The sequence below is a fragment of the Tiliqua scincoides genome, chromosome 1 (assembly GCF_035046505.1).
Source record: "Tiliqua scincoides isolate rTilSci1 chromosome 1, rTilSci1.hap2, whole genome shotgun sequence".
In the NCBI taxonomy this organism is placed as follows: Eukaryota; Metazoa; Chordata; class Lepidosauria; order Squamata; family Scincidae; genus Tiliqua; species Tiliqua scincoides.
The window spans coordinates 301,877,008-301,891,182 of NC_089821.1; the positions used below are offsets into that span (position 1 = coordinate 301,877,008).

Below are 14,175 nucleotides of genomic sequence, written 5' to 3' on the forward strand. Positions count from 1 at the left end.
AGATTTGCTTGGGGGGGGGGGTGACAGAATGCTACAGAGTGCCATCATGGATCTTTTCCCAGGGGCAGGGGATATCTGCCACTGGTGGCAGTAACCCTGGTTTGGATGAGATAATCCATGCAGCTGATAAGCCATTGTGAGAGAATGGAGCCATGAGAAGTTCCTGTCATTGTCAACCACTGGGCCATGAGAGGGCAATAAGCTGTCAGGAGGTGGAGGAGTGTGAACTTCAGGTACCAAGAATGAATAACACATGGTCGATTTGTGGCTGCCCCTGCTAGAAGCTTGGGTGGCATGTGACAGCAAAAGAATGATGACCACACCATGAAGGAAAACATCTGGCAATGAAGAGTTCTATGAGTAATTGTAAAAACTCCATTTGTCAAAAACAGGGTTTGTTGATAGCCTGCCTATGTGAACCGCCTTGGGTCTGTAAGTCTCTCACTCATTGTGAGAGTCAGTGAGGAAGGTGGTATAGAAATACTGTATAATAGTAATAATAAGAATAGATGAACAAAAAATCTGCTTTAGTGTCAGGCAGTTTCCTATGTTCACTGAAGTATGCAGTCTTCCCCTATTTGTCCCTGCTGACATCTCCCTTCCTTTCCTCTGTTGTTGCCTCCCTTGTATTGCATTTTAGACTGGAAGCTCCTCCGGGCTGAGACCTCTCTTCAGGTGCTTTGTCTTGACACCACCATTCTCAGCATTCATCATAAGTACACATTTGAAGTGCAAGTCTACCATATGCCACAATCACCATTGCCTGAGTTGTAAATAAAGAATTTTAAAGGAAAGGTGTAAGTGGGGGGGGGGGGAGAGAGAAAACAATTAGGAAAGTTCTGACATGGTTTCACAAAAATAGACCACTACCATCTGCTTGTGCTATTTTGAGGACAGTGAAAGAACAATGTTTATTTTATTTGCAGACACCAGGCCAATACAATCCACTTAGGCACCTCTTTCGTATGCAAATGATATAATCTGTACATATTTGAATGGGAAGAGCTGGGAGGCAGATAGTATTCCAATGCTGGGAATTGTAGTTCTGCAAAGAGGGTCTAGGGAACTTCAACAGAAAGCTCTCATTACTCTTACAAAATTACCATTCCCAGGATTCTCTGGGAGCAGCCATAATATTGACATGAACTTTCAGTGCTGATCTACCCTCAGTCAAGCACATAAGGAAAAGCTGTGGTTTGGTTTTGAAAATTGTCTTTATCTTATTTATTGAACTATTGATACCTTACTCACTTTCCGTCCAAAATGTAGAACCCCTTAGGCTGCAATCCTAACCGGTACTTATGCCAGCATAGGAGCCCCGGGAGGGTCACAAACGTGCCGTAAAGCACGTTTGCACCTCCGTGGGAGGAAGCTGCATTGGCGCCATCGCATGGAGGCCAGCAGAAGCCTCCACTGTGGCTTCCTCCCTGCCGCTTGTGCCAGTGCACCTGCGCTGACACAAGTAGTAAAGGTAGGCGTGGGAGGGTGGGGAGGAGGTGGGAGGGGGCGTTTCTGGGTGGGGGGAGGGCAGGCGATGGGCGGCCACAGGGGTGGGAGTGTGGGGAGTCGGGGGCGGGGCTGGGACCCGGCGGTTATGCCGGATCCCAACCCCTGTCCCCGAGGAGAACTGAGCAGCTTCAATCCGCTCCGCTCTCCTCAGACTTGCGCCACCTCCACCATAGGTGGCGCAGGTCCGAGGAGACCCATTGGGGCCAGGTTACCCAGGGGAAACCTGCGTTGGATGCAGTGCAAGCCTCCTGGTTTGCCTGCTCCAACGCGGGTTTGGATTGCGTCCTAATGCAGCTAAACAGCAGTGATAATGAATAAATCAAACAAAGAAACAAAAAAGCAGGTATAAATTATTATAAGGTAAACTGAGCAAAAGGCAGCACTGTCCACAGGATCACCAAAAACCAGTTCTGCATTGCCTACATCTTTCTGTATGGCTTGATGACTTTCTCTTAATGAAGGTTATGGAGCTCAGTTGCAGACCTGCCATTAAGTTCGAATGGGACAAATACCCCGGGCACAGGCCTCTAGGACCGTGAAGAAGCCTCTCTTAGGTTCCCAACAGGGTCACAAACTGCGCTTCCAGTTTCCTGGAAGTATAGTTTATAGCGTCGGAGAACCTCAGAGAGGCTTCCCCAATGCAGCCCTCGGTTGTGCAAGGCTCCATGAGCCTCTGGTGAGTAGGGGGGCGGATTTTTGCTTGGGGAGGCGGCAACGGTCATTGCAGATTTTTGTCCCAGGGCACAGGGCTGGAGAGGTTCACTGCTGATGGAGCTTCACAGATCCTATGCATGGCTACTGCCAGTTAAAAGCATTCCAGGATTTGCATCCTGCAGGATAGGAAACAAGGCTTGGGGTCAGATTCATCAACTGATCCCATGGGGGGCAGCAGAGAGCCCCCAATAAATATTGTGCAGGATGGCAAATCAGCAGCACATGCTGAGCTCAGTGACACACACCCCTGAGGCAACTGGATAGCTGCCTCCCCGGTGCTTTAAAGTGCCAGTCCCTTTGTGCAGGCTCCCTGATTTTTTCATGATTTTCTTATAACAGAACTGAGGCAACTCTGCCTGCTGCCTCCCCAGTGACTGAGGATGCAGACACCCTGCTTTCTTTCATTGGAAGCCAGTTGCCCTGACCGTTTTTCATTGGAAGCCAGCCATAATTGCAGTGAATCTGCTGCTAGCTGCTTCCCTGTGTATTGTAATGTGTGTTCTGACTGTACTGTAGAAGACAGGAATGGTTGTAATGGAAATGCACAAGATCCCTACAGGAGATAGGATGTGGTGTCAACAGTGGCCCTTGGCTCTGGGTGATACAGGGTTAAGGCCTGGGCTTTCAGTAGAGGGTGTGCTGCACAGCTGCAGCCACTAGAGGCAATGAAGTCTCTAGGGCAGCGATTTTCAACCTTTTTCATGGCACACTGACAAGACATGGAATTGTCAAGGCACACCATCAGGTTTCTGCAATTGACAAGGCACAACATGCTGCTGGTGGGTCACAGCCCCCACTGACCCTACTAATAAATGACCTGCTCCCAAATTCCTGTGGCACACCTGTGGACCACTCGTGGCACACCAGTGTGCCACGGCACAGTTGTTGAAAATGGCTGCTCTAGGGATATAAGGACATAAGAACATAAGAAGAACCCTGCTGGATCAGGCCAAAGGCCCATCTAGTCCAGTTTCCTGTATCTCACAGTGGCCCACCAAATATCCCAGGGAGGACAACAGACACCGCCTGAGTCCTGGTGCCTTCCGCTGCATCTGGCAATCAAAGGCAGCCTGCCTTTAAAACCAAGAGCTTGCACATACCTACTATGACTTGTAACCTGTAATGAACTTTTCCTCCAGAAATTTGTCCAATCCCCTCTTAAAGTCATCCAGGCAAGATGCCATCACTACTTCCTGTGGCAAAGAGCTCCACAAACAAATTACACGCTGGGTAAGAAATATTTTCTTTTGTCTGTTCTAACTCTCCCAACACTAAACTTTTGTGGATGTTCCCTGGTTCTGGTGTTATGTGAGAGGGAAAAGAGCATCTCTCTATCCACTCTGTCCATCCCCTGCATGATTTTGTATATCTCAATCATGTCCCCCCTCAGGCGCCTCTTTTCTAGACTGAACAGGCCCAGACGCTGTAGACTTTCCTCATAGGGAAGGTGCGCCAGCCCAGCAATCATTTTGGTTGCTCTCTTTTGCACCTTTTCCATGTCCACTATATCCTTTTTGAGATGTGGCGACCAGAACTGGACACAATACTCCAGGTGTGGCCTTACCATCGATTTGTACAATGGCATTACAATATTAGCTGTCTTATTCTCAAGGAGCACCTGATGCAGGAAAGGTTTGTGGGTAGTAGTAGGAGAAAAGCTTGAGACTGGATTGACGGATTAAAGGATTAATGGACTGAGGAACTAATGGACTACTGGAACTGCTGATGAGTGAATGGACTTTGGAGACTGCTGGAGACACTGGAGATTGTATGTGGCTGCCATGCCTAAGACCTGCTGAGAACCAAGGTGCTGCTGTAGTGGTGGGAGGCACTACTGGCAGGAGAAGGGAGGAAGGAGGACCTCTGCAGGTTGAACAGGTGAGCTACCCTGGTGGTGGGGTCCAGCAGTGCTGCAGGGCAGAAATAGGGCCATTGTTGGGAAAGAAGGGAAGCTAATTAGCTTAAAGTGAGCATAATTCTCTAAGTGAAGCTTGGACTTATTATTATTGGCAACCTTCAGTCTCGAAAGACTATGGTATCGCGCTCTGAAAGGTGGTTCTGGCACAGCGTCTAGTGTGGCTGAAAAGGCCAATCCGGGAGTGACAATCCCTTCCACACCGGGAGCAAGTGCAGTCTGTCCCTGGTCTGTCTCCCTGGCTATGGGCCTTCCTTCTTTGCCTCTTAGCCTCAGACTGTTGGCAAAGTGTCTCTTCAAACTGGGAAAGGCCATGCTGCACAGCCTGCCTCCAAGCGGGCCGCTCAGAGGCCAGGTTTTCCCACTTGTTGAGGTCCATCCCTAAGGCCTTCAGATCCCTCTTGCAGATGTCCTTGTATCGCAGCTGTGGTCTACCTGTAGGGCGCTTTCCTTGCACGAGTTCTCCATAGAGGAGATCCTTTGGGATCCGGCCATCATCCATTCTCACGACATGACCAAGCCAACGCAGGCGTCTCCGTTTCAGCAGTAAATACATGCTAGGGATAGGAATTTGGCAAAACAGTGGTGCAGAAATATGGTACTTTTTTTAAATTTACCAGATACTTGTGCTTTTTTTCTTTTTTAACTTGTTGGGTCTGGTGAGGCTCTGCCTCCCCTGACTGCATGTCCCTGCAATGGTGCGTGCTGGCACCTAGAATCCACTGTAAAGTCCTAGCAGTTCCTCCATGGGGTATGCTCTGGAATGAAAGAAAAAACTGCTGTGAGTTTCCCTTGGAAATCCACCATGTACCTGGTAACCCCAATTTTTGCAGAAATCCAGGTTTTGTGAGAATGAGGCAGGACTCCTCCAGTGTATTTCTGATCAAGTATGACCCACTTACATTGCTTCCCCAGGGAATTCATTGTATTCCGCACCTCTCTTTAAATAGAAACCTGGTTGTCAAATAGTGATAGATAAGCATTAGGCAGGCAGAGCGCAAATAGCAGGCTACCCATTCAGTTTTCTGTCCTTCACTCAAATTAATGCCATCCAAGTAGCACAGCATTGGGGAAAACTAAAAACCAGGCAACAAGATTTGAAAAAGTTCAATATTTTGTGCAGAGAACACTGCAGTTAGCCCTAGATTTAGACTTAGAATCACAACAGCCCTCTGGCACCAGAGAGTGCAAAAACTCAGAGGCAGGATATGAAAAAAGTGCCGGAGGTGAATGATAGGTGGAAATCATTCAATTTGGGGAATTTTAACTGCAGAGCCACTCAAGCACGAAAGGAAAATGCCACTTAGGCATCTCCCTATCAGCACCAAAGGAAATGGTCTTTTCAAATGGTCTGTCCAAGTTACTCAATTTGGTGTTCTGCCTGACAGCTTGGAGGTAGGGGTGCCAGCCTAGGACCCTGCTGCCATCTGCTGCACATGAGTGGCAAACAAAACCTTCACAGAAGGAGGGATTGCCATGGGGCAAAACGGACTGTGACAGGCTATTGCTGCCACACTGTCCTACATCCTCTGAGAAGCAGTGAGTTCCAGTGTGGTCCTGGGTTTTAATTACCTCTCCCTGGAGGAGCATGGCAAATTGCTCTCTCACAGGATCAGTTCAATCATGGGCTGCTACGCAGGTTTGCCGTTGCAATTGAATGTGAAGGCCAGATCCACGAGTGTCTAACGCATTTTTGCCTGGCCCACAGGTACACACATTTGGTCCCTGTTGTGTATATGCAACGTTGGGCAGAAATGGCTTGACTCAAAAGGAAGTCCTGCTAACTTACTCCCAGCCAAGGGGGATAATATTAAACCCCCTTGGCTGGGAGTAAAGTTCAGAAGAGAAATGGGATTTAAATCTCCTTACCCCTCCATAAGCCTCCCGCTCTGCAGTGAGTCTCCCTGGAGGAAAGAAGTCAGAGGAGAGGAAGGGGGTGGGGAGGTTGTAAAAAGAGGGGACAGGAACCAGGGCATGCCATCACTGCCAGATCCATCTCCTCCTGCAGCCTCTGTGCCCCTGTCGGTTCCCCTTCCCCACCGTGTTTTGCCCCTTGCCCACTTTGCAGCCTTACCTGCTCCAGTGTCTGTGGATAGATCTGGCAATGGAGAAGGAGCACTACCGCCTTTGGTGGCAGTCCTCCCAAAATGGCCACTGACAGAGTGCTCCGCATTCCATAGGCAGCCACTTCCCAACATCGGCAGAACTGGCTAATAGCATTCAACCTTACCCTGCACATGCCTGATCTCGTCTGATCTTGGAAGCTAAGCAGGGTCAGGCCTGGTTAGTACTTGGATGGGAGACCGCCTGGGAATACTGGGTGCTGTAGGCTTATACCACAGTCTTTTGAGACTGAAGGTTGCCAACCAACCAGAGTCTTCTACTGTCGCAAAAGCCTCCAACAATACAAGCCAATCCCGCATAGGATAGGATTGGTCTGCAGGAGTATCTTTGAAGGTAACAATCACTATATGACTAACAATTCAGTCGTATCTCCCAACATGCAATAGCCTGCAACCATGCCAATGGAGTGTGTGCTGCGTGCTATAGTGGTGAGTAGAAAGATGAGAAGGCCAACCAAAGGTAAGTCTTGGTAGGCCTCCTGGCCACCTATGGTTCTCCTGGGTCCCACACCAGCTGTGTAGCTGGTACAAGCTCAACGAGTGGAAAGAGGCAGGATGGACTGGGAAAAGGGGGATAGCATCCCACGCAAGTCACTGCTGCCAGGATTCAACCCCTCCCTCCCTCCTCTGAACAACCCCTTCCTCCCCCCTCCCTGCTTTGAAACTCTCCGAACCTCCCTGTTGAGCTGAAAATATTCATAATACTTTATACAATATTTTTAGCATTATATGATGGATTTGTAATTATTGACTTTTGTTCTTCCAAGGGGACCATTATGAACAAGGCACCTGAAATCAGATGGACATCCCTTTGAATAAGGATCCCAGGATTCAGATAGCCCTTTTAAAGAGAATTTGGAACCACCAGTGATTTTGTATATATTATACCTTTGGATTATTGGTGCTACAAATAATACGCACTACCATTTTTCTGTAACTATGCACTGCATCTATACCATATTGCATGTATTACATATTTATTGCAAGGTTCCCTCTCTTTTCTTTTGGGCTTCTGTCTCATGGGTCTCTTGTTTTGCACCCAGTCTTGTTTTTTTCCTACCCTGATTCAAGTGACAAGATTATCTTGGGGTTCCTGATCATATTCTGGAGATCAGCTCTGCAGCAACAAAAGAAGGTGTAGCTATGGCATCAGAAGCCATGCTTTTCTATCCAGAACACCCACAGAGTCAAAATCAGAATCCTGAAGTTGAATGCACTGAAATGCATGAATGCATGCTGAGCAAATAGTCTTATTCAAAAGACCTGGAAAGACAGTTCCTCCTTTGCAGTTCCTCTCCAGTTTTCTTCCTCAAATGGATATTAACAGGGGTGACTTTTTTTGCCCCATTTCCCGTCTGTATGGTTCTGTTCTTTGGTGATGCAGTTGGTAGCTTTGCAAGTTAAGCAGATCATTGCACTCACAGTACCTACAGTCACACCACGGAGTCCTTGAAACCTTGCCGCTTCTGCACGACAGTGCAGTGGGAGGGTGGCCTTGCCCATGTTCCTCACAGTCTAGTCCCTGGCGCTTTGAAATGGAATAATCATTAAGCAGAGAGAAAGGCAAGCACGCTATTGTTTGCCTCCCACATGAGCGCTTTGAATCACCATCTGGTTGGCGCATCATGCCTTTTAGTCCTCTAATGACACACCATGTCCTGGGAGTTAAATAGGATTAAATACACACCATTCAGAACTGGCAGGAGGAGGCACCATTAATCAGATGAATCACAGAAGAAAAGAATTAAGCTTATTGCTTGCGTTACAAGATGTGGTTCCTGTAAAAAACCACTGGCCTTTTGAAAAATTTTTGCACAAAAATATCTAGACTATTTCCTCCAAAGAGGCTAAGCCTACACAAGCTGCAGGTTGTACATCTCTTTCCCCCATTCTCATACCCATGTGTGAACAGGAGAAATGGAACTGCAGGGAGGGGAGCTTTGGTACCGCTTCTCCATCCTTTGATCTACTTACACAATAATGCTATTGATCTGCAATTCAGAGCCATTGTCTCCTCCAATTCCTGCCTTTGAAGGAACAGAAAGCACCTTCCTTTATCTGCAGAAGCAATTCTCAAAAGGCTGACAATGCAGTAGTTGGAACTGATGAACATATAAAATTGCCACATACTGGGTCAGACAGTAGTCTGTATAGCTCAGTATTGTAGACACTGACTGGTAGCAGCTCTCCAAAATTTCAGACAGAAATGGCTTCCCAGCCCTATCTGGAGATGGTGCAAGGGATTGAATTCTGCATGCAGAGTACATGCTCTAGTAATATGGCCTATCATCATCTTCATCATCAAGCCTGCAAGGTTTCTCTTAATAAATAGTTGCTGTATTGGAATTGTGGAAGATATTACCGAGGAGATAGGGTGTGGTGTCCACAGTGCCCCTTGCTCTGAGTAAATGCAGGATCAAGGTGGTAGCTGGAGGTGTGCTGCACAGCTGCAGCCACTAGAGCATAAGGAGATCCCTCAGGTGTATAGGGAGCACCTGAGGCAGAAAGGTTGGTGGGTTTTGAAGGAGTGCAGGTTGGAGGTAGGAGAGGAGACTGGCTGACTGACTTGGTTTATGGAATTGGGAATCAGACTGGATTGTGACTGGATTTTGGCTTTGGACTTTGATTTGGATAACCTGACAGATTGGACTGACCTACCTGGAACCTGACTTTGGACAGTGACTTGGCTTATTGGCAACTCTGATTGATTGGACTGGTTTACAAGGCCCAGTGGATTGGGATTTGGCAAAACAGTTGCTAAAAGGGAGTAATAAGCCTGCTACAAACCCATAAGTGGAGCTGTGTGCACTTAAAATCAAGCTTCTGTGCCAAATTATTCCAAATGCTGCAACAGAAACAGAAAAGTTGAATTCTGTAACTTGCATAAATTATGCTGGTCAAGCACAGTTTATAATTTCACATTGACTGTGCTTCTGTTACTCACTGGGAGGAGCAATACGCTGAGACCCTCACCATTATTGTGCTGGAAGCCTCACTATGAACATCCCAGTTCTTTAACCATTACAAATGTTATAGCTCCTGCCAGGGTCCAGAGAGGGGTTGCCAGCTGAGAGATGATTCTGTATGCAAAGGAGTTCAGGATGGCGCCACACACCTCTCTGCAAAGAGCACACTGCCTACCTCAAGTTTCACAGCTTTCACAGTTTCACAAGTCTCTTAGAAGTCCACACTTTCTGAGCTATTGGTGTGTGTCATCTCATGGAATGAGACCCGTTCCTGCCTCTCTCTCCTCCCCCCCCCACTAAAGCAATGCAGAGATTTAAAGAGCAAACACAGGAACGCATGTTCCTAGGAGTTTTTGACATTATAATTGCTGATCAGGACCCGTATTGTACAGTACATGTGAGTAACCTAGCAAAATGAAGTTACCATGCCAACTCCCAGGCTACCTTCCTCAATCCCCCCCCCCCCACAAGAGTAGGCAGCATTCCCTCAAGTTGTGAGAAAAGGTGAGGGGAAAGGCAGCACCACCTTCAATGCCCCTTTTCATTTCTTAACAGCAGGGGACAAACGCGTTCATTTTTTGTGGGCAAACAACCCACTGGTACCTCACCTTTGCCACTGCTTGTTGCAACTAACACCTTAACTATCTGTTGAATTATGGCTTCCCACCTCCTCCCCTTCTCTCTCTTTCTCCCTCTCTCTGCCAGTGAACAGACAGGAAGCCGCTGTACAAGATCCTGTTTGATTGGAACCAAAGTTGAATGGGGTTTGGGGCCCGATTCTCCAGAAGGTCACTTCAGAGGCAGAGCTGATTCCAGGTCAGCACCTGAACCAAGACCGAGTTTGGAACTAGGACGCAGGCAGGCAATCCTCAAGGGAGAAAGGCTCCTAGAGAAAGCCACACAAGAAAGCACAACAGTTGCGCAGGCAAAATCCAGGTGTGCTACAAAAGCATTTATATGTAGGAACAATCAGAAGGACTCAGTGGGCTTTCACAAAAGGTGGAATCATGCTGAGACCGGGATGGATAGTTGAGCCTTTTTGTTCACTACCCTGCAGCCTTCGCATCTAGCCACACCAGTTGAAATTTCCTCTTCTATTATCATTATTTTAAACATTTATATCTCACTTGTCTTAAAGGTTTGACCAAAGTGGCTTCCATCCAAAGCATAAAAGAATAAAAGAGAAAATAATATAATCCAGCCCCAGGTAACACAAGTCCAATTTACATACACATTGCAATACAACAAGCAATTTAAGAACAAACATATCAAGTTGGCAGAATCATCGTCCAATTCTATCCAACTTTCCGGTGCCGATACAGCTGTGCCAATGGGGCATGAGCTGCATCCTGAGGTGATGGGGCCTCCTTAAGATAAAGGAATGTTTGTTATACCTTGGGGCTGCATTGAGGTTACATAAAGAATGGAACTTTGGATAGGATTGGGAGCTCAGAGACTGTAACACACATTAGGGGGATCAAGATGAACCTGGTTGGTGTCACCATGGAAAAGGCCCTGCTGCAAAATTAATACAGGCACAAGAACCCCAAACCCTTTCCTTCTCATAGGAAGCTCAGGACCCAATTCCATAATAACACTTTCAGGTAGACCTGACAAGGGCAGCAACATGGCCGGGGCCCACCCCTGCCCCATGTACTTCAGAGCTAAAGAAGGGTTTGTCCACACCCCAGCATCACTGCTCAGAATCCAACATACTACGCACTACATCCTATTTACTTTAGATGCTTTGTTCTTCAATTAGGGGCTCCAGAAATCCTACCATTTCACCACAGAGCACAACATAACATTTTTTATTGCATGATGAGGCTGGGGACTATTCACACCACAAAAAGCATAGAAAGTGATGGAATTTTATCCCTGGGAGATGTGGGCCCCTTTTCTGCAAGAAACTGACTACTGTACTACCTGTGTGCCGAGCTTGTCTTCTCACCCAGCTAGCAGTTAACAGACTGCAAAATAGAAGGTCTATTCAATTAAATGCTGGCGTGACTTCAATTTTGGCAGCAAGCCTTCTGCTCTTGGCACCGTGTGGAGCTAAAGCACAGCAGAAGGGGCTTGTGCTCCGACGTTAGAGCATTAATGGTGTCAATATTGCTGTTTGTTTATAAGGTATATATGACAGCAGCTGCATGTCAATGGAACAGCAAGTTCTGCTCTGTCATTCAGAGGTGGAAGCGGGAGTTTGGTTCAGGCACAAGATGCCGTTGGGAACCAGTTTGTTGATGCCGTCTCAGATTGGCTTTGGTTCACGTCTTCGCACCGTGATTGGCAGAGCGGTGTGTGTTTGTTCCATGATTGTGAGCCAAACCTAGGAAAAGCATGGCATTTGGTATTATTAGGGCACAGAATTCAGCACTCTGAGGGCTGTATTTATCGATCGGTACATTTCTATTAAAGATCAGTATGGTGCAGTGATTAGACGCCTGGGGAGACTCCGGTTCAAAGCTCCACTTAACTATGAATTTCAGTGGATAGGAATGAAAATGAATTTAGTGCCCATTGGGAGCAGTGGCAAGCAATTCTAACTGCCTTTGAGCCAGCTGTACATAGGAGGAACTGTACGGTAGGAGCCACCAGAGCTGCCACTTATATCAGGTGAGGGAGGAGAGCAACTCCATCTGGGAGGAGTGACTATCCAGATAGACTTCACAGTATGCTGGAAAAGACTCTGGAACCCAGGTCTGTGTGGCTGCCTGAGACTGTGGGGCCCAGGTCTACCAGATGGGTAGACCTGGGCTCCTGTCAAACTGCTCAAGTGAGGGGCACTCTTTGGAAGTGGTGGCTACTGGCTTGGCCACAGGACCCTAAAACCACCATGAATTCTTCTCCAATTTATTCTTGCTTCCTCTTCTCTCCCCAACTCCAGTTATCTCCTTGTGCCAAAAGAAGGACTTGCGCTCTACAAATAATATAAAAAGAAATTGGTACCATTTATAGGATTTTAAAATGTTGAATATCAGATGGTGAAAAACTAGGAGCAGGAGTCAAATGACAGCGCTAAGCCAAATGAGAGGTCCTACTTCTTGAAATGTTGTTCTCCAGGAAAAGTCTTCTAGTTACTTCAGGAATCTTTTGAAAGGGGATAAAATAGGAGCAAAAAAAAATGTTTGCTTCCAGGACAGGCACCAGTGTGGGCAAGCCACAGTGCACCTTCAACGCCCTTCCTCTTTTGGCAAGGAGTTTACTAAGGCTGCGTTTGTTTTTTGGCTTGAAAATAGCCAGAAGTAAAGTCGCTAGTGTGCCTTTAGCATGCTAGAAGCACAATTCAAAAACAAATGACAAACTACACAAAAATGGTGTCCAATTCAAAAGTGTATGGGGGTCCTTACTGTAGAGATGCAGTGGCTAGAGCAGCACCATACAGAATCATTACAATGGAGGCAGCAGTGTATTCTAGCATCAAGCTTGCAAGGAAAATTGCTAGCATGGCCAGCGTGCTGGAAGCTGTAAAACAAATGCAGGCCAAGAGAGGTAAATTGCACTGTGCAATTTTCAGCACAAAATGTACTTTTTCCCAAGGGGAATCTTGTCTTTTTGTGCGGGCTTTGCCTGCCAGAAACAGCATCTTTCACACCCCGAATCAAATCCCACAGAAATTTGGAACCGCAGCAAATCCTCTACAAGTTTCCTACTTATGCTGCCAAAGCAATTATTTGAGTTGTACACAGTGCTGTGTGGGTTTTGTTCACTTCTCTTACAAGGCTCCTGTTCATGTGGTGATCTACAATATAGTGTGTATTGTTTAATAATTCTGAAGCTGTGTACCCAACCAAGAGTCTGAAATCACAGTTTTAGAAGAAAAAAAAAATTCTGTTAGAAATACCTGACAAGTGAGAGCTGGTATAGGTTTGTTTTCTATTCCCCCGAATAAAAACAGGCTTCGTTCTTTGAAAACAACTGACTGTCCTCAGATTTTTATGCAGACAAAAAATAATTCATCCATTTGTTTAAAAAGAAGGGTTCAATGGGTCAGATAAAATGGACATGATTGACACTTGTGCATGCTGCGGTGGAAGGGCCATTCTCCTCTTGCTGAGCTTTTCTTTCAATGTCATTTTAGTAAATCATGCTAAAAGGAAAGCCCAATGCAGGACTGAGGGGGGAAAAGTCCACTATTTCTAGGAGCAAAATAAAGTCAAATACTGTGGGTTCTCACTATCCATGGATTCAGATCCCGTGGATTTGACCCACTGGTGTTCTGAACCTGCAACTGGAGGCCCCACTGAGGACTTCCCAGATGTGACCAGAGATTTTTGCAAAAATCAGAAGTGCCTGACAGAAGGCTCCAGCAGACACTTTGAGGCGCAAGGAGGTCATGAGCAACCTCCCTGCACCTCAAAAACCAGGTCAGACCGTGGATTTCTTTATCCATGACTTTCTACATCCCATGGATGCAGAGAACTCCCACGGATGCTGAGGACCGACCAGTACCTTGCTGAGATTCTGATAGTGCCCTTCACATGCGCACCCACTCTGCAACATGGAAACAACTTTTACATGGAGCAATCCCATGCTAGACAGGCTACATTGGTGCTGGAAAGTTGGATAGGATTGGGACCACATGTGTATTTCTTATGCAATCTGCTCTCCATTGGGAGGGAGGGTGCAAAATGGGTGGAGAAGGCATCCATAATTGGCCCCATCCTTATGATTGAGTTATTCCCAGAATGCTGAAGAAAGGGGGACCACCCAACCCTTCTAACATGGACTAATAAAGATCCTATAGATAATATCTAGCACTTCATAGAGACTACAAGTGGCAGGGCCATTTAAAAGCCCCCCAAGAAGCTTATACTGAAGTTTCCATTCTCTGTATTAACAAAGGTTGATTTTAAATAAGCACTAAATAGTTAATTCAGGTAGATCAGTTTATTCTAGGAAACATTATCAAAGGTGCTGTAATCTTCACCAGCTGCACGGGACATAG

General features: G+C 46.6%; 1 long non-coding RNA gene and 1 pseudogene across 1 annotated transcript in view; one reads left to right on the plus strand and one right to left on the minus strand.

Annotated features, from left to right (window-relative positions):
* LOC136652357 (uncharacterized) overlaps positions 1-14,175 on the minus strand; it is a 67,847-nt gene that overhangs the window by 42,232 nt on the left and 11,440 nt on the right. The window lies entirely within an intron of this gene.
* Positions 6,355-6,470, plus strand: LOC136637346 (5S ribosomal RNA; annotated as a pseudogene).